Source organism: Vanessa atalanta, chromosome 8 (assembly GCF_905147765.1).
Source record: "Vanessa atalanta chromosome 8, ilVanAtal1.2, whole genome shotgun sequence".
Classification (NCBI taxonomy): domain Eukaryota; kingdom Metazoa; phylum Arthropoda; class Insecta; order Lepidoptera; family Nymphalidae; genus Vanessa; species Vanessa atalanta.
The window spans coordinates 1,803,561-1,826,638 of NC_061878.1; the positions used below are offsets into that span (position 1 = coordinate 1,803,561).

The window sequence follows — 23,078 nt, forward strand, 5'->3', positions numbered from 1 at the left end:
AATGCTATTGGTTTCTACTTCAGTAAAGGCTTCGTTGCACAATGGTCATCATTAGTGGTCTTTTGCATCGCGTGAATTTTGGTTTCATTTTCAATATTATTTTCATTCAATGTGTATGAAAATAATAAAATCAGACGAACATATGACTGGTTAATATCCAATATATTGCGTTTATGAAATAATGTATCATTTAATATGCTATTAAGCTGTGACTTTTGTTGTGTTATATGTTATCTCATAACGGAATACTTGCGCCAATGTACGATTACATATAAAATTTGACCATCATTTTCGACATCATTCTATTTACTAAATATAGTCAGACAATTTACATAATATAATACTTTATATTAAGATAAGATATTTATCCAGCAGTGGCACTTGGTGGTAGGGTATCCACTCATCAGATATTCTACCCCCAAACAGCAATACTTAGGGTAGTAGTGTTCCGATTACAACGAACTGCAGGCACAAAGGACATAACATCTCAGTTCCCAAGGTTAGTGGTACATTGGCGACGTGTTTAAGATTGAAAATCGATATATTAAATTCCTCTTTTTAAACTACAAAATGTATAATTTGAGATATGATTTAATGATAACCCTACCTATTGTAGTTGGCACACTTTTTGCCAATTATTAGCACCAAATGACCCAATTATCAGCACTAAAATTAGTACGATGCTAATGCTTTGCAAGCGATATTTTACAACATTTTTGGACAATGACATCATATTCAGCTTGCTTATTATATAACTTGGTGGACGTTGGCCAAACCTTGGGTGGTTATCACCAACTCAGTACCAATTTTATCCTTAAGAGCTATGCTGTATGTATTGTTGTATTTCAGTCCAAAACGTGAGACATTATGACTGCACACACTTGTGTCTGGGAAACCCATCTTTGTATGAGTAATGGTGAGAATTTCTTGCAGTACCAATAACTATGACCCCAACGCACATATACCATCATTCAACCTATTTGCCGATACATACTATATGTTTTCATTGTTATGCTGTTGCTATTGAATAATTGGCACAGTTACCTTTCTATATTGTCTAAAACATATAGAAACTCTTTCACACATAACTGTATCCAATCATTGCATTTTACTTGAAATTATTTTACAGACTACAACATACGGTTATGTATAGAATAATTCAATTACGATTGCTATCAACATATTGCGTCCTAAATTTAGGGTACCGTAACAATAAACTAGAACCCGGACCGGTCAACTCTTTGTTTAATATCCGTTTCGCTTAATTGTCGTAAAGTTGAGGTTATAAGTGGGTTCGGATTCGAGATTGAAGAGGTCTAATCACACTCACGGGACGGTGCGAAATATTTTTTGAATTTGGAATTCTTGCGTCATTTGCTTTTTTTTTGTAAACTCATTTCGTATGGGATTGGACAGTCATAAAATCCGATCAAGGAAAGTTATTGTGTTCCATATTTAAAAATGAAATTTGTTTTTTAATGGGTTGATATTCGGCCTGTGACAATTTTTTGCTTTAGACCATGAGATATGTGTACAATAACCCAATGCCTTTTTTTATTATTTTTAAACGTGATATGGTATTTGATTACATTCGAGGATTTCGGGCCAGTTTTAATAGTATAAAATAAAATAAATTTACGTATTGCAATGAACTATATTATATATGACAAAATCAATAAAACTGGTGCTCGTGGGCTACGACTGCGCTTAAAAAAAACTATTCAGAAATTTATTTTTCCTTTTTCTTTTGAGTTTTCAAGAAAGGTTTAGTGTACAGAACCGGTTAAGGTTAAGCCTCATCAATTTCAATAGTTCTCCATAAAGATTTCAAAGGCTCCGGGAGGCGTCACAAGCGAGAATTGTTTATGCATTGTGAGCACAGAACACAGTCAATTGGAAGTGTTATAAGGATATATTGTACCTATCTTGTTATTAATGTAATTATTTATTCGAAATTTGTGTTTTCCTTTAGCCACAACAGATAATTCGTTTAAAATATCGCTTATCTATAAATGGTATCCTATAAACATTGCATATGTGACTATTCCCTGCCTATTTTAGTTAAAATATAATTTTACATTTAAATTTCTTATATTTAAATATCGGTTTGGCTCGTGATTTCGTCTAGTTAGTTAGGATCCATATAACGTTGACTTTGTGTAATAACCGTGTTCTTTTAGAGCGTCAGAGATTATAAGTTCAATCGACTATAGAGGAGTCAAATAAAACCAGGTTTATCTTTTAAATGCGTTTTTAATATAAATATTTTGTTTAATTAATTTGAATAATAATAATCGAAAGTATGAGATACCGGTCCCATTTCCTTTAACACCTCTTACGAGTAGCTGAAGGATGTCGCTCCTACCCATCTTTATATATTTAACTGTTTTGAAAAATATAAAAGGGGGAGGAGGTTGAAATGGCCCCGCGCCCGCCATCAACTGTAGATTCCAACCATAGATCGGTGAACCTTCCTCGAGCATGGGAAGTGCAATTTTATAGTGTGCCAACACTTTGTTAAATAATATATGAGCTAGAACTAAAGTCCAGCAGGTATCACAGCCGTAGCTGAGGTGTATAAAAGACTAATAGTCTTATAAATAAAACTAGACCGTAGTCCAGCGGATAACACAGTAATAACTATGTTATTCAAATCGTCGATTAGACTTATAAATAAATCAACAAACTAGACCGTGGTCCAGTGGGTTTCACAGTCGTAACTGCGGTGTTTATAAAGTAGCCAATGCTACAACAATAATAATAAAAATAAGGATCAAAGTCCCATAAATAGTCAATCTGTCATAGATGAGGAAATCTGTAGTCAACGGGTTTAACCCTGGATTATCATTGCATTAAATCACTGTTTCTCATACCAGTTCAAGTGCCCGACCATCAGGCGGCCTAATGCAAGCACAACGTTATTTGTTGCTATATCCACTTTCGCAGAGTGTCGTTTTATCGTAAGATAATATGTATTGATTCCAAACATAGTGGAATAATATTCAATTAAACTCATAGATTACCGCGTAGGAATCATTTAAGTGGATTTAGCATAATTTGCTATATTTTCTACCGTAGTAGGTTATAAAGTATGAAAATATATATCATGTATCATAAACGTATAATCGTATTCTTTCTTATAACTAAGACTTATATCTAAGACTTATAACTAAGACTTAAAACTAAATCGAACGTTTTCTTAACTAGCTTATAAACCTTATAAACGCTTCGCGTATCACGTTTTACTTAAATCTATAACTATACAGTGGATATACTTAACTCTACAACAGGCACACACCCGACAGTCGATTACCTAAACCAGCTTCGAACTCAGATCATTATTTGCACGTGATAATCAACTTCAAAGAGATATACGCAGTCTTATTACTAAACTAGGTGTCCTACTACAATATTTCTTATAATATCCTTAACACTGGGCTAAGGAGGCGTCCCTAAAAGGACGAACATTTTGCTACAAACGACACTTCTCGTATTAAGCGATTAGTGCGCCATATATGTATAGTGATGCCAGCCTGGATGAAATCCATTATTTGGGTCCTTCACTGCATGAACGTATCACTTCAGCATTATTACAGCCTCCGCAACGCCCTGCAACATTCGGTCGTGATTCTGGTACTACCGATTGATGAGAGACATCAATAACGACATCGTAACGTCAACCAGCCATAGCTCAGTACCACATAGCACATACACTACTCTAGTAACCCGGTAAGACAGAGTGAGGGACATTACCGTATCGCCAAAGACGTTATACAGTAACCTCAAACCCCGAAACTATCTCACGTAGGCAGCCTCATTGGTAACAGAAGGAGGGACACTACCGTATCGCCGAAGACGTTATACAGTAACCTCACACCTCGCAACTGCATCACCTAAGCAAATTCAAGACGACATCGCCACGAGGGACACTAATGCAGCGACTCTCGGTCGAGCCACACAGCCTCAGACCACGCGTCGAATCATCAAGAATCCACCAGAGTATATTCAGTACAGTACTCGTGCGCGATCATTTTGCATGTGCATAGTACAAATATATTATAAAGGTTTTGTTATTTAACAATAAAAATCTTAAAACATCAACATCATTAGATCGTTGTCGTCGTGATCGTATCAAACAGTTATACCAAACTTGGATCTGTTTACTGATAATAATTGTGGAGTTTTAGAACGACCGGTTTACGAACTTACGTCCGTCGATCGACACAGTTTTACATGAAGAGTATTTATTTCGACCGCTTTACGAACTTACATCCGTCGATCGTCACAGTTTTACATGAAGATTATTGATTTCGACCGCTATACGAACTTACATCCGTCGATCGTCACAGTTTTACATGAAGATTATTGATTTCGACCGCTATACGAACTTACATCCGTCGATCGTCACAGTTTTACAATATAATATCGCTACAACTTGCTCCGCTTACGGTTTACAAGAATCTGCAACATGGAAGACAAAGTTGACAAGCAATATGTTTAGTTATTTTACAAATTAATTATTATTGAAAGAAGTTCAATCATTATTTATAGCCTTATTGCTATTTGTTAATATACTTGATTTAAATTTCATAATTAATAGTCACCGAGGTAACCCTCTACTATCAGTATGCATCGCCCAGTACATACTTTTTTTCAATTAGATATTATCGCAAGACGGCTACCATCAAACCGTTTCTATATCATATTAATTTCATTATTATATTTTATTCGAGGTTAACCCCGACCTTCTTTATATCGCTTTTATATAATAAATATAATGTCTCATTGAGAACACTCATTCATATGACGGCCTGCCTTACCGTCATTTGTAATAATCATTTGTATTATTTATAGGAAAAGTGCACGAAGCACATTCTCATTATAATTATATTTTGCCATGCATCCACCATTAATATATGAGTAGGCACTACACCGACACACGGATCTGCGCCACTCCTATATTTCAGAATAATCAACCATAGCTAGCAGCCTCGCAGTATAACCCGCACAGCTGCACCGCCTAGTATCATTTCTTATTATGTAATTTGATATGCATTATTGCACGCGGCCGATGCGGCGAGCGCAACACTCCACGCGTCCAATTTGAACCGAGCTGCCAAGCATCATACCCCTATATATGCTTTCACGAGAGTATGACATTCGGCGCAGGTCAGCCTTAAATCTATAGAATTTTGTATGGAAAAAGGCCGGTGCCGAGATTTTTCCTTAAAAAAGTGGCACGTCATTTTCTTCGCCAATACACGAACATATCCATGAATACACGAACGATTTCACCAAAAACGTATGAAAAAAGGTAAGCTTAATATAATGTCATTCATTTATTATTCCATGTATATGTATACATTTACTATGCAATCTCATGAATTTATTTGTATGTATGTTTTTATGTTTCTATATATGCCATATAATTCTATATATGTATGTATGCATGCATGTATGTAAACTCTCCAAAACAACTTGACCAATTTTGATTAAATTTTAATATGTGCTTAACTGAGTCTACGGACGGCTTATATTGAACCCGGTAGGTGGCGCTGCGATCGATGTTATGTTTTATATATATAAAAATGTATTAAAATAACAATAATTCATTCTCACGTATTTATGTAAATAGTATAGTATAGTCCGTTACAACTTGTCCGGCTATTTTGTTTTGTACGACGTGGTGTCTAAATCACTTGAATGGGGACATGTGGGCTTCCTTATTGCATGAGATGACACAAATTTATCGTCGCGTAACTTTCCACATTTAAGACCGCTGTACGATCTTTCTTAATGGGTCGAGTATCTCTGGCAAGAGTAATTTTTCTAGCTTGAAAAATGTTGTGTTTTGTAAATGTTTTTGCATTTATTGGATTTTTTTTTATAACCAAGTGTGGCTTACGCCCAAATTGGCCATCCGATGTTATGTTGTCACCACTGTCTATAGACATTGGGGCTGTTAGAAATGTAATACATTCCTTACATCGCCAATTGACCGCCAACTTTGGGAACTAAGGTGGTCCGTCCGCACCTGGAGTCAACTAGAGGAACAGAATAATACATAGTATTGCTGTTAGTCGTTGGCATATATGATTAATGGCTGGTACTTACTCAGATGGGCATGCACACAATATTACCATCAAAGCTGATTAATAAGTGTAAAATATAGCACTACTTGCCAAGTTCTTGTGATTAAAGTTAATGTATGTAAGGTAAATGATGATTCTGTATAAGATGGAACACGCTTAGAAGATGTTTATTGCTTTTGCTTTGAAGATATCCGGATTGCAACGTTTATGAAACACAGACGAAAGGAAATTCCAAATCTTGGCTGTTAGTATGATAAATTAGGAAACAAAAACCTTCGTTCTAATAAAACGATGTTGATAATGTTAAAATATATAAAAGTGACAAGTCCATCCCACAGTTGGACTAAAGTCCTCCCTTTGTGGAGAAGGCTATACAGATATGTAGGTGAGTCCTTTATTCCTAAGATATGATCATTTTATTATTTCTAGTTTAATTTTCTGATTCTGTATCAGATATATTGTCAATGATATCTTTACCTAAATCAATTCTAGAGTGGTTTTAATATTTTCATAACAGTTTCTAGCTAATATATACTGCCTTTTTGATTTCTAATTTAATAAATAAACACGATCGTTGCTGAATTTATGTTTTAAATTAAATGCATACGAAAAAATCGCTGATACAGCATATATCTTTATAATTGTCATACGTATTTATCATGGTACAGTGGTATTTTTATATCTTCTATTTAATCTAATTTCAAATGAATAAAAGTAAATATTATTGTGATTTGAGTTTTTTTTTTTAAATAAAATTGTACTATTTTATTAAATATTATTTAATTTTTGTGATTTAATTTATTTTTTACTTGCCTTTGTGGTAGCCCTTCTGGTTAGGTATCTCCCACTCATCGATTTTTTTTGTTTTATCGCTACTAACATTACTATTTATTGTTGTATCTCTGGTTGAAGGGTGAGTGCTCCTCGAATGCGGCAATATGTTTTATAATAAGAGGCCGCTGCAGGCTACCTAACCATCAAAGAGGCATAAGGATCAAATTCCCAGACAGTGCTAATTTTGCAAATCATGCACTATAATTTTTTTTTAACTAAGATGAGGAGTGGAATGGACTCACAATAAATGAGATCAAATAGGTAATATGTGACAGAGACTTGGTCGTGATAGATGTGCCATATGGAATAATGATGAGCGTTGGACAGTAAAGCTCCCAAGTAAAGTTACAGCATCCGCATCTGAAATCGTTTGATCAATAAGTGGGGGAAGAATTTTAATGCATAAGAAGAAAGTTTTATGATTACTATATTTCACTTTCAAAATGATCATGATGTCGTCCTGAACAATTTTCGCCATGGCATCGCATCTCAAGGAAGACCAACTACGCAGGACATATAAAGGTGCACAAGTGTGTGTGCAAACACCCTTATAATCCGATGGGACAGCAAAGTCAACACATACGGCAAAAGTTCAGCTGCAGGACAAATGACATTACCTGCTTCGGGCAGTTACTGAGAAGTTTTCGATAAAAAAAGCCAATAACTTTTATCGTCCCGACCTGGGCTGGATCCGATATATCTAACCACTGGAACTAGGCACTTTCAATGTAAACTCAAACTCAAATTCCCTTATTCAATGTAGAAGCATTACACTAACTTATTGACTGTCAAGTTAAAAACTAATTATAAAACTCGATCAAATAAGTTAAACATAGATATGTGTGGTTAGTCTGTGGGGATTGATAAAAAGATAACATTATAAAGCACTGTGATGTAACAAATTGGCCTGTCACTCAGCTCAACGTCGGATCATATCTCAACGTTTTTCAGTGTCACCCATACGTCAGAAATATGTGATAAAACCAGGTACAATAAGACCGTTGAAATTTAACCACAAATTGCTTAGTATATATCGAAATATTTTACGATTCTCTGATTCTGATTGTGTTTTTAGAGAAAACTTACCGATTCTATTGGTAGTTTATTTTGTTTTTCTTATATTATATAAATATGAAATATTTTAGTCTTAGTTTATATGTTAAATTTTGTGAATGTTTTTAATTTATACACGCATATCAGTGAGTGTTACAAATTACTATTTTTTATTATTATTATATAATATATAAAATAGATTACCATAAAGACTTCTGCCTACATTTGTGTTTGTAAATTGAGTTTAATAACAAACTCTTTGACAGAAGTTACGAAACATATCATACCGTTAGAAATATACATGTTATAATACATAAAAAGATTTTGTAAATAAAATTGTTTTCACAGCGTTAAAATACAAACTAAGTTTACACACACACACACACACAAACAAACTGTTATTGCCTTTTAGATATAGACATTTAAATAAGAACAGTTACTTCGAGACAAAAACTCATAAGGGAATAGAGTGAGGATGTTACAAAGTTTGGGTAAATTTTGATATTTTCTAAAAAAAAAAAAAACATTGTTATACACAGTTGGCCACTTTTTCCGAGCATTTCACCCGAAACTTCGGCGAATGGAAAGAAAACACAAGTTTGTTTATACATTTTACAAGAAAGTTTTAGCGACATATTGTCGAGGGGCGACTTTATATAACCCATTTTGCTTTTCGTAAATTAAAGATCAATATAATATCGGCAAATATTGAATAAGAGCTATTTAGTTTATCCGAGATGGTTGAGTGAGTATCACACACGCGAATCTAAGTCGAAGATTGTGGGTTCAAGCTTAGGGAAATATCACTTAATTTTAATTTGTTTCATTTGCTTTTATACGTGAATTAAAATATTTTTAGGTAGCAAGCGTAATATGACGTACGAAATACTGCCATATTTGTTTCCGCCATAAAGCATTATTGGCCTTGGCTAGCAGTCAGGAGGCAAGTCCTAGGTAACCTATGCATTTGTTTGTATCTCTGATAAAGTAACAGTTTGTATACATATGTCCTAGTGCTGGGTTAAGTCTCTCTTACTCACCACGCTGCTCTAACGCGGGGTGGTGGATACACAGGTAGCAAAATTTCATTGAAATTAGACACATTCAAGCTACCACTCGATGTTTTCTTCTATCACAATGCAAGAAATGAATTACAAACACAAATTAAGCAATTTAAAATTCAGTGGTGCTTAGGTTTGAAGCACAAGGACATCACGCCTTACCTAAAACTACCTCTGACAAGTTGTACCTATGCAAAATTTATTGATGACAGTTAATGTATAAATGAGTAACAAACAAATAAACTTACTATAATATAACTAGTTGAGCCTGTTGCTTTGCTCAAACTAAATTTTATAAGCTTTATAGTCTATTTGAAGCCCTCGAGGAGTGAAAAAAAGTACCTTACGTCCTTGGTTGAAATTGTCACCATACCCAATTTCATCTAAATTAGTTCAGCCCTTTACGCATGAACGGGTTACACATATATTAACTTTCGAATTTATAATGTAACTAGCTGAACTTGCGGCTTTATCCGAGCGAATTTCATAAAACACAAATTTCCAACACCCGTCTTACCCCCTTAGGGGTGGAGTTTCATAAAATTCTTAGCGAATGTCTACAACCTATAAGGAACCTGCCAAATTTCAAGTTTGTAGGTGTTATAGTTTCTGAGATTTCATGATTAATCAGTCAGTGGTATTTCGCTTATATATATATAGATATATAAAATATACTAGTTAGGATTTCGATGACGTAATAACGTGCGCGTTTATTTCCCGAACTGTTACTATGTCAATTGTGTATTCAGTTCTTACATGATTTATAGAAGAGATCTGTCAATTAAATTCATAATGTTGTAAAAAAAAGTTGTAATTAAAATACTACTTATTATATTTGAATTAGAAATCAAATGTTATCAATCATGATTCATTGAAATCATTAACATATGAGCATCAGAATACAATGGATCGTCAAAAATAATTAAACGCAGCAATCCCGAATTCTCTCAGATGTTCGAAATTATTTCGCACTTTGAATTCGTGAAGCCTTCGACCGCGGAAGTTAACATCAAAGCCGACTGACGATTAGGTTGAATGTGATGCTTATCGTCCATCGCTTGCAGCAGATAAACGTTAAGCATAGCTTTTGTTAGCAGATAATTCAATAAATCAGGCAGTTTGATAATTAGTTATATCCTTCTTTCATAAAATAACAGACAAACTGATAGATAAGTTGTTGTGTAGATGTATAAATTCGAGAATTGAATCTGGGGATTCCCCGCTATGACGAGTCAAGCGAAGCGCAAGGACACTAAATTTTTCCTTTTTTTGAAGCGCTTTGTCGTTTTATTAAACTCTATAATTTGGGTTTGTATTATACTAGATAAATAAAATAGTCAGCATATGTTTTCAGTCAGCATTCATTTTCAATAGCGGATTGATTAACTTTAAATTTTATTGATATCTAAAAAAATTTCATCACTGATGATCGTCAAAATTCTTGGGGTATTTCCTAAATTCCTAGGAAGCTGAGATTTGGTATCTAAGCTACGTAAGTACACAAATAACAAAAAAATTATAAGTCTTGTAACTTTTACCCCCCAACCTCTTGAACTAGGGGATGGAAGTTTGTTTGAGACTTCCGCACTTTTGACGCTAGAGGTCTGAAGATTGATAAACTCTTTGTTATTATAATAATAAAAAAAAAATCCGTTTTTTTTTGTCAAAAGCAACTAACAACTTACTCTAAAGAAATGAAATCCCAGTAAAAACATTTTCATGTAAAATGTTGCCAAGACGGTTCTATATGACTCGAACTGTCAAAAAATTATCAAATCTCATACAGAGCTAAGCTTTTAACGACCGTCTTTTATACCTTAGTCAAAATATTACTAATAATAATTATAATTACCATTTCTGAATCATACATTATCATTAAAAGTCCATAAATATTAGATAATGATTGTTTTCAATAAACAAACATACAAATATGTCGTACAAAAATATTAGAATTACAGAAAATATTCTTTAATCGCCACGCGTTTTGTGGATGGCTTGCCGGTACCTTAACAAGTCAGGGTGTATCAGCGAATTTAATTACGACTCAAACTAACGGGCCTACAAACAAACAGCTTGCTTGAAATGGGTGGGGACTTAGTGATAAATTAATTATCCTACATAGCTATTACTTTTGACATATACCTTTAACAAATACAGGCTAAGTCAGACTATAATAGATTCAAATTATATCGGTAATTTAATCCTATATTCAAAATTTGTTAAACAATATAGGTACAATTATATTTTACAACATACATAACATAAACAGCCTGTAAATTTCCCACTGCTGGGCTAAGGCCTCCTCTCCCTTTGCGGAGAAGGTTTGGAGCATATTCCACCACGCTGCTCCAATGCGGGTTGGTGGAATACACATGTGGCAGAATTTCGTTGAAATTAGACACATGTAGGTTTCCTCACGATGTTTTCCTTTACTGCCGAGCACGAGATGAATTATAAACACAAATTAAGCACATGAAAATTCAGTGGTGCTTGCCTGGGTTTGAACCCGAAATCACCGGTTAAGATGCACGCGTTCTAACCACTGGGCCATCTCGGCTATAGTTTTAATACTAAATTAAATCTGTATAGTTTTAACTTAGGTAAAATATTTATAGAGAAGCTGAGTAATCAGTAAAAATGAGTCGCTGGGCAAAGCGCATTCGACGATAAAATTGTCGAAGCGGTTTCAAACAACGCGTAAATCAAATAAGTAATGATATTTTGATTGTAATCTACAATCACTCACATGTGACTTTGTCTAGGCTCACGGGCGATAGATTGAAAGACCAAAGATAGGCATAATTCCGACTAGTAAATTATACAAAACATTTATGTACAAATTACAAATCGTAGAGACTACCTGTACTAAAAATCAAGCTTTCTAAGCATAAATTCATACGACTACCCGATATAACGTTATATTCCGTTATTCCAACAAAACCTTCACGATAAAAGCCTTACTTTATCTAATGTAACTAGAATGTTCGTGAATGCTTTCCCAGGGGTGACGTCCGCTGAACTCTGTGAAAGCCCTGTCTTTTATACTTCCCCGGGATTAATATTCATTCCCCTTAAAAGCTAATAAAATGATTACGAAGTTAGCAACACAGAATGTGATGGTAACTTTGTTTTATTACACGCATATTTTGTTTATATGTATTATAATGGAGTTATGAATTTTAAAGTATGAAAACTGGTTCTATTTCAACGCATCACTTAATACATTTATCTGAGACCTTTATTTTTATTTGTCATTGGCTCATTTGATTTATTTGTAGTGATCGAAATGCACTATACCTGTAATATCGAATTTTCTGCTCCCTATCTATGTAATAACAGGTCGGGGTAATAACCTTCTTCTGAAGAAAAGTTATTTGCCTACCAATAAAACATTTACGAGTCATTACTTTAATCTAAGTAAAGATGGAGCAATTAAAATTTATAGTAGAACCACTACAGATCTCACTTGTAAGATTTTATGGATATCTTGTCTAATGTCCTGAGCATTTTAGGATAAACATCTAAAAGATTTAAATTGCTAAACACTTTTAATTTTTTTCTTTTTTATGGTTATACCTTAAGTAGGTGGACTGTAATAAGTATTTACCATTCCTTGCTTAGCTTATGGGCCACAAACATCGGGAACTAAGATGTTATGTCCTTTGTGCCTATAGTTACACTGGCTTCAAACTGGAACACAATAATATCAAGTACAACTGTCGGGCGGTACTTATCCAGGCAGGCAAACTACTACCAAGTAAAACATTCCATGGAGACCTTTCTTCAAAACAGGCATGTGTTACACTAAAAAAAAAAACATATTGATATTAAAATCGGTATTTTTGTTTGTGTGTTCAAAAACAAAATGACGAATACGGGCTTTTTTTATAAATCGAAATAATCTTTAGGTAATGTTAACTTCGTCTTGATATTTAGGAGTGTGATTGCAATGATTTACCATTAAAGAGTTATTTGAAATTGAACCGTAATGCTAAACAGATATTCAAGATGGCGGAAAATATTTAAAGATGCATTAACGAAAATCACAACAATATCCCTTTCATTAAAACTGATAAATAAACTAATCAGTCAACATAATGTATTGGAACAAACAAGTTCAATATACATAAGCTATATTTGTCATATAAAATTATGATCTTAAATTTTGAGTTCGATAGCAATAAGCATTGTATTTGCATGTTTAAAAATGTACGCAAACAAATAAGTCACTTTCATTAATTGTGCCAATTTACGCAAGCGAACATCAAGGTTTAAGGCCCACTGTTTGTTTCATGCTAATAGTGATCATATATATGTCCCTCGCTGATTTCTAACACGTCCGCCATTCTCAAGGAAAGCTAGGTAATTGAATATTACTACGAACGACTATGTTTTGTAAAATTTCATGGAACGAATATTATTGAACATGGCGTTAGTACTATAAGTATTTTACAAATGTCTTTAGTACTAAAGACATTTCTAAAACGCCTAGTTTTCGACTCCGCAAAGTCAATAAATCATTCTTGAGCCAGGGCTTCTATAATAAAAATCCGCAGACATTTTTAACTTTGCCGTTTCACAGATTCAAGTTAATTGTAAAAAATACATTGGTAAAGAAGGCACATTATTCGATACAAGAGTATATTGATGATAAAAAAGCGTGGAGTTAATGCTCGTTGACTTCCAGGCAGGAGACATAACATACTTATATAATTGTATTTAACTAACATGACTGTATTTTTAGATATTGAAAAAGAGTAACTACTGAGTTTCTTGCCGGTTCTTCTCGGTAGAATCTACATTCCGAACCAGTGGTAGCTTTATGACGATTCAAAAGTGCTTGTAAAAGCCTACTTGAATAAAGTATATTTTGATTTTATTTTTGAACAATTTAGGACGAAATATTTTTACGCGGTTTACATATATAGTGTATAAGTGAACTGAAATCGTCACGTAAGGAAAAACCGTTAAGCCCCCTCTAGACGGCCTATCCTTCCCATTCTATTGTACACTGTTTAATATAACATAATTTAAACTTATTTTTTTTTCAAAGCGGGTCTTTAATACCAATTTTATTTCTTTCCATTTAATTATTCTCAAAAGTTATTGATTTATGTATCCGAAATTGTGTCTCTCATTACAATATACATAACATATATAGGAAAAACAACTTCGTTATATATCTTTATTTTCCAGTTGGTTGCAAACATTTCTGCACAATACGGTCCAAATAAATATACAAATATTTCAAGGTCGAATTTAATATTAATTAGTCAAGCCATTTCGGTGTATTGAGAAGGATAAGGCACAATAGTAAAATGATAAAGCGGGTGAGATTAAGGGTTTAAGGCTTTAATCTTACCTGTGTTAAGTCAAGGGCGGGTCGGTAGTGATACATATAGATCGAGAACATTAGCAGATGTGTCAGGAAACTATTGTCATGGCAATAATTGTGTCAGCTCCCTTGAACCCTTTTACATTGTACCCGATAACGAGGTCGAATAAAACGTTCTCTAAGGTTTTCAGAGCCTTTATTTTTTTGGTAAGTCATATGGGTCTTGTTAACAAGAAATCTTTTGTCCGCAGGAATTTTTGCTTTTTCACTGCTGAGAACAAAAAAAGTTAACTAAATGGCTTATAAAATTATGAATTCGATTTTTAAAAGATTATAAGCACGTACAATTATTGTTTATAATGATTACGCCGATAGGTACTAGGCAAGCATACGCTACAAGAAGTATTTACTAAGGTTTTACCTTTTATATGAAAAAAAATGTAAACTAGTTCTTTGGAGCCAGGAGTAAGTATGTATTCGACGAGCAGAACAGCCGAGGCTATGTATGAAAAATCACCAGCAAATAATAATGTGAATCACTTGTGCTCAGATTATAAAACAAAAGGCGGCTGGAGCATTCAAAACATTATAAATAAAAGTGCAAGACACGTATTTTGTTGATACGTCAAAAGTGTTATTATAAGAATTAGTTTTATTAAAAAATTGTAATTTTTTTTACAAGACAACTTAGAACTCTAATGAACTTTTTCTACAACGACTCGGCCGGGAATCGAACCTGGTACCTCGGAGTGTCGTACACATGAAAACCGCTGTACACACTACTCGACCACGGAGGTCGTCAAATCAATCCTTACACGGTGAATATTTGAATTTCCCAAATAAGTAGAACGTTAATAAAACATAAATGTTCGCGTTTAGTTTAATAAGAATTTCACACTAGAATAGTTAAGGGAGTCGGAGCGCGATTGAATTGTCCCCGACCGATCGATGTTCATATAAAGGTTCTGTACGAATAGTTGTAGTCGAGCGTATTTAAATTTGAAGTGTTACATAAAAGTACTTTGTTGAGTATTTGAGTTGCTCAAAGCAATATAAATAATGTTTGATGTGAAAGATCTATCGTCGCGCCGCGAAGTAAGAACCCCGTATACCGTAACGTCAAACGGCGTAACGCTCTCTTGTTACGTCATGCCCCACCGGCTACCTCGTATAGCGTTTACTACATATTTATTTTATCAACGAAATCCTTTGTATTAACTTAAAATTTACTTCATATTTATGTAGAGGTTTAATTTAATTATATTTTTTCTACCATTTACATATACAAAAAATTCAGACATTCCGAATGGGCAAATATTACCATTTTTGTTTTAATAAACTTGTAACGTATTGGTGTTTGTTACACACACACACACACCGAAACAAATAAACAAAATACATTACTTTCCTTTATCGTATATATATCGTTGTCGGTTATTCGGTTTAATGGTTTCATTCGCATGTAACAGACGCTAGAATCGAGTTTTGAAATTAGTTTCAGGATTATATTAAACGTTTTTGTTATATGCAGTTTTGATAAAGTGCTCATAGTGTTTTCAATGAAAATTTTCTAATGAATTTCGAGCTTGCATGATCCAGTGTTTAATCACAAACAAACACATCAATTTTACCTAAAGGTTCTGTGTTCATACTCGGGTGAATAAACATTTATTTTTTTTAAATTTCAAAACTGGAACTAGTTCGTGTTATAAACGCAGACAGGATCTGTTGTTATGTAAATAGCCTGAAACAGTTTTTGCATTAACATAATATTATGAAATTTCATGAGTATTTTTATTATAAAATGTCCGATATGAGTGCAGCGTTACATGTAATGTTTCTGTCGTACAAAATATTCCACATATCCATTCTTGCAACTCGTAATATTAGAATAAATAGATTATGAAGATTTTTAAATTTTACTACTTACTCAATAAGCGTAGAGTCGATAAGAAAAAGGACTTTGAGGAATTGTGATTATCGCTTTCAACTTTAAATTAAATCAAACAAAACTCCAATTGATCAAAACACGTGTCCTCTATAACAATAATTCGAGGTCAATAAAAAAATTAATTTTATGTGTGCATTTTTTGCGTATTCCGTACTAATAATGTCATCTGTAAAAATGAGAAGTTTTTCTAAGGCTTACCATAATAAACTGCCGAATAAATATACATACAATTTACACAAGAACATGCAGTGTGTTTCAATTAAAATTTGATTATATAAAGTTATTATATATATTATATAGCTTCGCTTCGTAGTTTGACTTTAGTTTTAAGCAGCTTTCAATTTTATCCATTGATAAGAAAATACTAAATTTCAAATGTAAATTGCTGAAGTTTGAGAATTGATAGACATTATATAATTTAAGGTAATATTTCAGTGTCATCGAACACTAACTAGAAATTCTTCGCTCGTTACCAACATTGGCTGATATTTCATCATTCGATTAACATCATATCCATCGTTGTTCAAATAACACTCATTTCGAGTAATCAAGTAAAACATAGCGTCATGATAGCCATTTTAAAAATGCAAAATATACTTTATTCAATTAGGCTATGGACACTTTTGAATTGTTATTTTACAAAACCATATCAAGCGTGAAACTACAACCGGTTCGGAATGTAGATTCTACGGAAAGAAACCGAGGACCGGAATAAAACTCATTTGACATACAAAGTTAGGCATAAAATAAAGTTAGTGGCGTACTTCAGTATTTTGTCACTTATACACGCATTCAAGTAGCACGAATGCTGAAGTCTATATGAACTAATGGTACAGTCGTAACTGTGCGCTTTGACTAATTACCGCTATGAATGTAAAGAAAAAAAAAGTGCTTTTACGATGTCAGGATGGAAGAGTTTCGTTCATACTAGGTTCCTTTGAGTAGGAAGCCTTTGCACAAATGCTGACTGTTACGCAGAAAAAGGCGAAGTATGCGTGAATCGCGTGAACAGGTGCGAATTCGTTGCCTACATGGACATCTTAACTGAAGCTAACTTTAATGATATTTAATTTTATAGAACTATCTCGAATTATCTATTTTAAATAAGACTATACTAATCAAATATGCATAAAATATGAGAAACAATGTTGGGTAAAGCCGAAATGGCCCAGTGGTTAGAATGCGTGCAACTTAACTGATGATTTCGGGTTCGGGTTAATTTGTGTTTATAGTTCATCTCGTGCTCGGCGGTAAAGGAAAACATCGTGAGGAAACCTGCATGTGTCTAATTTCAACGCAATTCTGCCACATGTGTATTCCGCCAACCCGCATTGGAGCAGCGTGGTGGAATATGCTCCAAACCTTCTGAGAGAGGAGGCCTTTAGATCAGCAGTGGGAAAATTTACAGGCTGCTAATGCTAAAAAAATGTTGGATAAATTCATTTTAAATAAATAAAAATTAAAAGGCGTTTACTATTTTCGTAATCCTATCATACTGTTTTTATATGTTTGTACACATTAGATATATCTTTATCTTTATATATTTTTGATATCATTTTCGGTGACTAAAGAGGAAGGTTCATATGTGTCGTGGAAAGCCAATAATTTTAATTAAAAGTCGCTGACATGATTGTAGTAGTAACGGGTAAACGTGGTGACGTCATTTGTTGTCGAAGTCACGTGTACAGAGTCGTGTTGGAGATGAAGGGTACTGCATAACGGACACTTGCGTTTAAGTAACCGATCAGGGTCACACCTCCAAGGCGAAACTGTCAGTTTACCTATTTGTAACTAATTTGTAATTCCTAGTAATAAATCCTTGCTAATTCCTATGAGTTTATTTGATACATCGTGATGGACCCCGTACCATCGAACACAGAAAAGGACAATCTTAACGTCCAGCCATCGCAGTTGCCGTCATATGTATAAAACATGCATATTATAGTAGACAAAAGCCGGAATTTTAACATTTCTAGCCGGAAAAAACAAGGATTTTTCTTTTTATCATTGTTCTTCAATCTAAACGTTCATAATCTAACCCTTATTGTACTCACGTGGAGCCTGGACGGATAGCTAGTTTTATATAAAACTTTCATTCTGATGAAAATACCAAAAATCTCGACCGAAGGCGAGCTGTTTTCAGTACAAAGAAGTCAACGAAGCGACGTGATGTTGAAAAATAGAAAGGAATGTTATGTGAAAAGTAATTTTAAATTAGCGTAAATTGTATAAAGATAAATATGAAACGGAAACAGTCATATTTTGTTATAAAATCAGAAATAACATTAGATTAGACATTGACTATACTATAAATTAACTTAAAAAAGTTTGAATGCCAAAGTACTCGAGAGAAATGATCTGACGATGACGTCATTTGATGCTTGAAGTCTTACGTTCGAAGCCTCATTTACCGTGTTTATACATCAAAAACTTTCTGTCCTTTTAAGTAGACGGTTCGAAACTTGTCACGTTGTTCTAACGCAGGTCGATAGAAATATGCGAAGCAAAATTTCATCCGACACATGACTTCTTAATTATATCGTTAACCGCCGAATACGAGATTAATTGAAAAACAAATTAAGCACGCGTTAACTTAGAACGGCTGGAACACGCAATATTCGAATAAGTTTCAAGATTCTAGACACTAAGCTGTATAGGATAAAAATTTTAATTATATTGGTATTTAAAATGTTATTTTAAGAAGTATTCGTTTTGAAACGTTCATTGGTCACTTCATCAGTATAAAACAAAGTCGCTTACCGCTGTCAGTCCCCGTGTATGCTTAGATCTTTAAAAATAACGCAAATGATTTTAATGCGTTTTTTTTAAATAAATAGAGTGATTTAAGAGAAAAGTCCGCGATGTCCGCGATGGTGTAAATGTATGTCTATGTCTTTATCCCTAAGACATAGAATAATCCCTCACAATAACCATTTTTTAAGAGAAATAATGGCTTCTACAATTAAGGGCCTTAAATATATTATGCATGTTTAGTAACAGCATTGCACCCATGCGAAGCCGGGGCGGGTCACTAGTTAATAATAAAATATCAAGATGGATTTAAGTGCAACTTTTCTGTGAGAAATGTAACGTTACAGAGACAAATATATTTCATTCCTATCACGTTCCTTTGCACGTGCTATTTATTTCCTAAGAGTATAAAGATTCCCTTATTTAATTTCAATATTGATTGAGAGATTGTACTTCAGTGCTATGCTAAATGGATTAGGTCGAAGAGTAGGATAATCTTCAGATAAAATATTAAAAGATACTTTTAACCCAATTAGAAAGGATCTTGACTATTTATTTAGACTACATTTTTATTTAAAATAGAAATAGTTTTTATATGTTTTTACGACATTGACCAGCAGCGAGTCCTTTACTTGCTTTATTTTTAAAATGTCATAAAACGAGTGAATGGCTTTCTTTCTTTTTATCAACAGCAATTTGACATTCGAAAGAAGGACATGACATGTTTACATCATGCAACACGACGTCTGTTTTGAGGTTTATGTATAATTTATATCAAATCAGCATTATTGTACATTTATGCATTTTTTTACGGGTAAATTGATTAAAAATTTTCACAATCAGTAGTAGTCAGTCGAGTGAAATAAATGTTAGGAAAAACAATATAAAAAAAAAATCAGAATTATTTCTTACATTAATATTAAGTCGCTCTTCTATATTGCTTTGACTTACGTAAAATGGTTTTGTTGTATTAAATTGACACACACTTTATTTATCCTGTAATATAGTAGTACATTGTTAGCTTCTTAATAAATAAAAATGAACTTATCGGTTCTCTATGCGTTCTTAAAATATTCATCCAATTGTGATGTAACTTTGGCGAGGTGTTTTGCGTATAACGCTACCAAATACAAGAGTTATTCTTTGCATATTTGACTTTTAACTTCAACGTTTTCTACATATCCGTTTTCTACCCATGCAAAGCCGGGACGAGTAGCTTGTGATAAAAAAACGGATGAATCGGCGTTACTAACTCAAGGCTAAGTTAAAATAAGGTATTCGTTTCCTTCTGTTGAAATGTACAATACAATTCCAGGCTTGGCATGACGGGGGTTTCCAGCCATTCTTTTCTAAATTTTCCAACCAGAAAAATGTTTCCCATTACCGAAGTACCTTCTTATTCCAATTTCGTTATAAAGCAAACGATTAATTGAGGAAATTCAAAAGGTTTATTACGTACAAATGTTTGATTTCCGTTCAATAAACACATGCCATTTTATTTCTAATATATATATATATATATATATATATATATATATATATATATATATTAGAAATAAAATGGCATGTGTTTATTGTGTGTGTGTGTGTGTGTTATGCTGATTTGATATATATGGATATATATGGATATGGGGGCACAAACTTTGTGGCGTTGTATTTATGAACTCCGAAAATGAATGAAGTGACTCCGGTATTTTTTGATAACAAAGTCTTCGAACAGATAGATTATCTAAAATAGAAAAAATAAAAAAGTAATTTGTGTCAAAAATAGTTTCGGAATGAAATAATTAAATAATACTTTAAAGTTTTCTCTGGAACTAAAAACTTGGACGTATTCTGGATAATTGTAAGTGGTTTATAAATATGGACAGGAGCTTGCTATATTAAAACCCTCATAGTATAGTGTTCGAGATATTGAGAGTTTTAATAATATCTGTTATCTGTGCTATGACACCGTCAATGATAATGATCATGAGCCTACCTTCTTCTCAAAGGGAGAGGAGGTCTTAGCTCATCAGTTGGATATTTACTGGCAGTTACTAAAAACAACAACGTACCAAAAAATAATAATTAAAGACTGTCATTACATTTTTTCGAGAAATCACTGATATGAATTACAGTTAATTTACATACTCTTTGCAGTTAATTGTGACTTGTGTTGGTAATTGGGAGAGTGGCCACTAAGGTCGTACTCCAGAGATAGGTTCTTAGCAGAAGGAGGGTAGAAAGCTTAGGATGTAGACATATCGGCAGCAAAGAGTTTCTCTTAAATCGAAAATACTTTAATACTAATAGAATAAAAGAAAGATATTGATCTTGAGAGGCGTAGAGGCGTATCCCATTGGGCCAATCTTATCGTGAGTTTAATGAAATTTTTCAGTAACCACACATGACACGGCCTTTATATTACTCTCTATACAGATATCGTTAGTCGCTACTGAAATGTATACCATAATCATATTATATAAGGTCTATTATTCAATGATGTAATTATACGGCTTTTTAGATTATTGGAAGTAGGTGTTGTGATATATGTACCAAAGCTCGAACCCGCTCAGTAAGTTCGTAAATAGAATTATCCGCCCTTGTCGATCAAGTTTTAATGAGTCGGGAAATATCTATTATACGTTGATTACATTATTATTTATTGTGTGTAATTTTGACTTTATGTGTATGGATTTTGTTCTTCCACTAGTTGTTGTTTACGCGTTAAAGGTAAACTGTATTTAATAATATTATTTTTAAATAGTATAGTGAAACGATCCTGCGGTCCCTCCGATCTATAGCGAGGATTTAATTTTGTATTAAGCTAGATATTAATTATGATCTTTATGTCATATTAACTCGTTAGTTTGATGATAAGTCTCTATAATATTCCTGATATTACACGTTTAGATTTTTAATAATAATAAATTTGAACAACATATTAAAAGTAAAACGTAACCACATCTCTTATAGTAAGATATTTTAGCGTCTCGACTATTAAGTTTCTCGACTATTGCTTTTCGTTACAAAATATATGTTTTTAAATTTATTTTGAGAATTTGTTTTAATGATGTTTAGTATTTGATTAAAAATGAGTATAATTCAAAACAATAAATGTATAAAAGAGATAATCTTAGTACTAGTTGCCTGCGCACTGACGATGCAAGAAATTACAAACACTTCACTGTGTTGACACTGAAACGATCCTTCATATTGATCATGGACGTCGGTGATTTACTATCAGGTAGCCTCTTGCCTGTCTGTCTGCCTGCGCTGCCTTTTTATATTAAAATAAAACCATTTTTATAAATGAGATTACTTATTGCTATCAATAGATATTACATAAACTATAAATAAAATTATCCACATACAATTATAACATATTCAGAATTTGGTTTTTGTATACAATGTTTAATAATCTTCCATGAATGTGTTATTATTTACATTTTAATAAGTAAAACGTATTAAACGTTTATTTCTGTTTTTTCAATATACAATGAACAAAGACGTCTTTTGAGTAACAAATCTAAAATTGTTAAGAAAAATATTTCAAAGGCATAAAGCAGCAATCAAGACGAAACCAAGAATTCATAATTTTAATTCAACAATGAGAAAACCAAAAACATTAAGGGTCGAAATAAAATACCGCAGCGAAATGAAACAATCAGATTTAAAGTATAACGACCAGTGGAAGCTTGACTATAAGCATTTCTGAATATATTAAAAACAATTAAAAAAAAAATGTAAAAAAACTAAAGAATTATCTTTTTTCCTTTTACGAATATGAAGTATATTTTTTTAATTTTGTTATAGGTTGCCGGACGGACAAATGAAACATCTGATGGTATGTGGTCATTACAGCCTATAGACAGAGGCGCTGTAAGAAATAATAACCATCAGCGACCCATCGCTGATTTATATATATTATTCCCAAATAACCATGTTATGTCCCCTGTTCCTGTAATTACACCAGCTCATTAACTCTACAAACTTGAAAATAACCAAGCATTGCTGTT

At 33.2% G+C, this 23,078-nt stretch overlaps 1 long non-coding RNA gene across 1 annotated transcript in view; it reads left to right on the forward strand.

Moving 5' to 3' along the window:
* LOC125066009 overlaps nucleotides 1-15,373 on the forward strand; it is an 18,393-nt gene extending 3,020 nt beyond the window's left edge. Inside the window, exons 2-3 of the long non-coding RNA XR_007119647.1 lie at nucleotides 2,966-2,972; nucleotides 15,364-15,373. This is a non-coding gene — a long non-coding RNA (uncharacterized LOC125066009). The remainder of the gene's footprint in view (nucleotides 1-2,965; nucleotides 2,973-15,363) is intronic.
* Nucleotides 15,374-23,078: the final 7,705 nt, after the last annotated feature.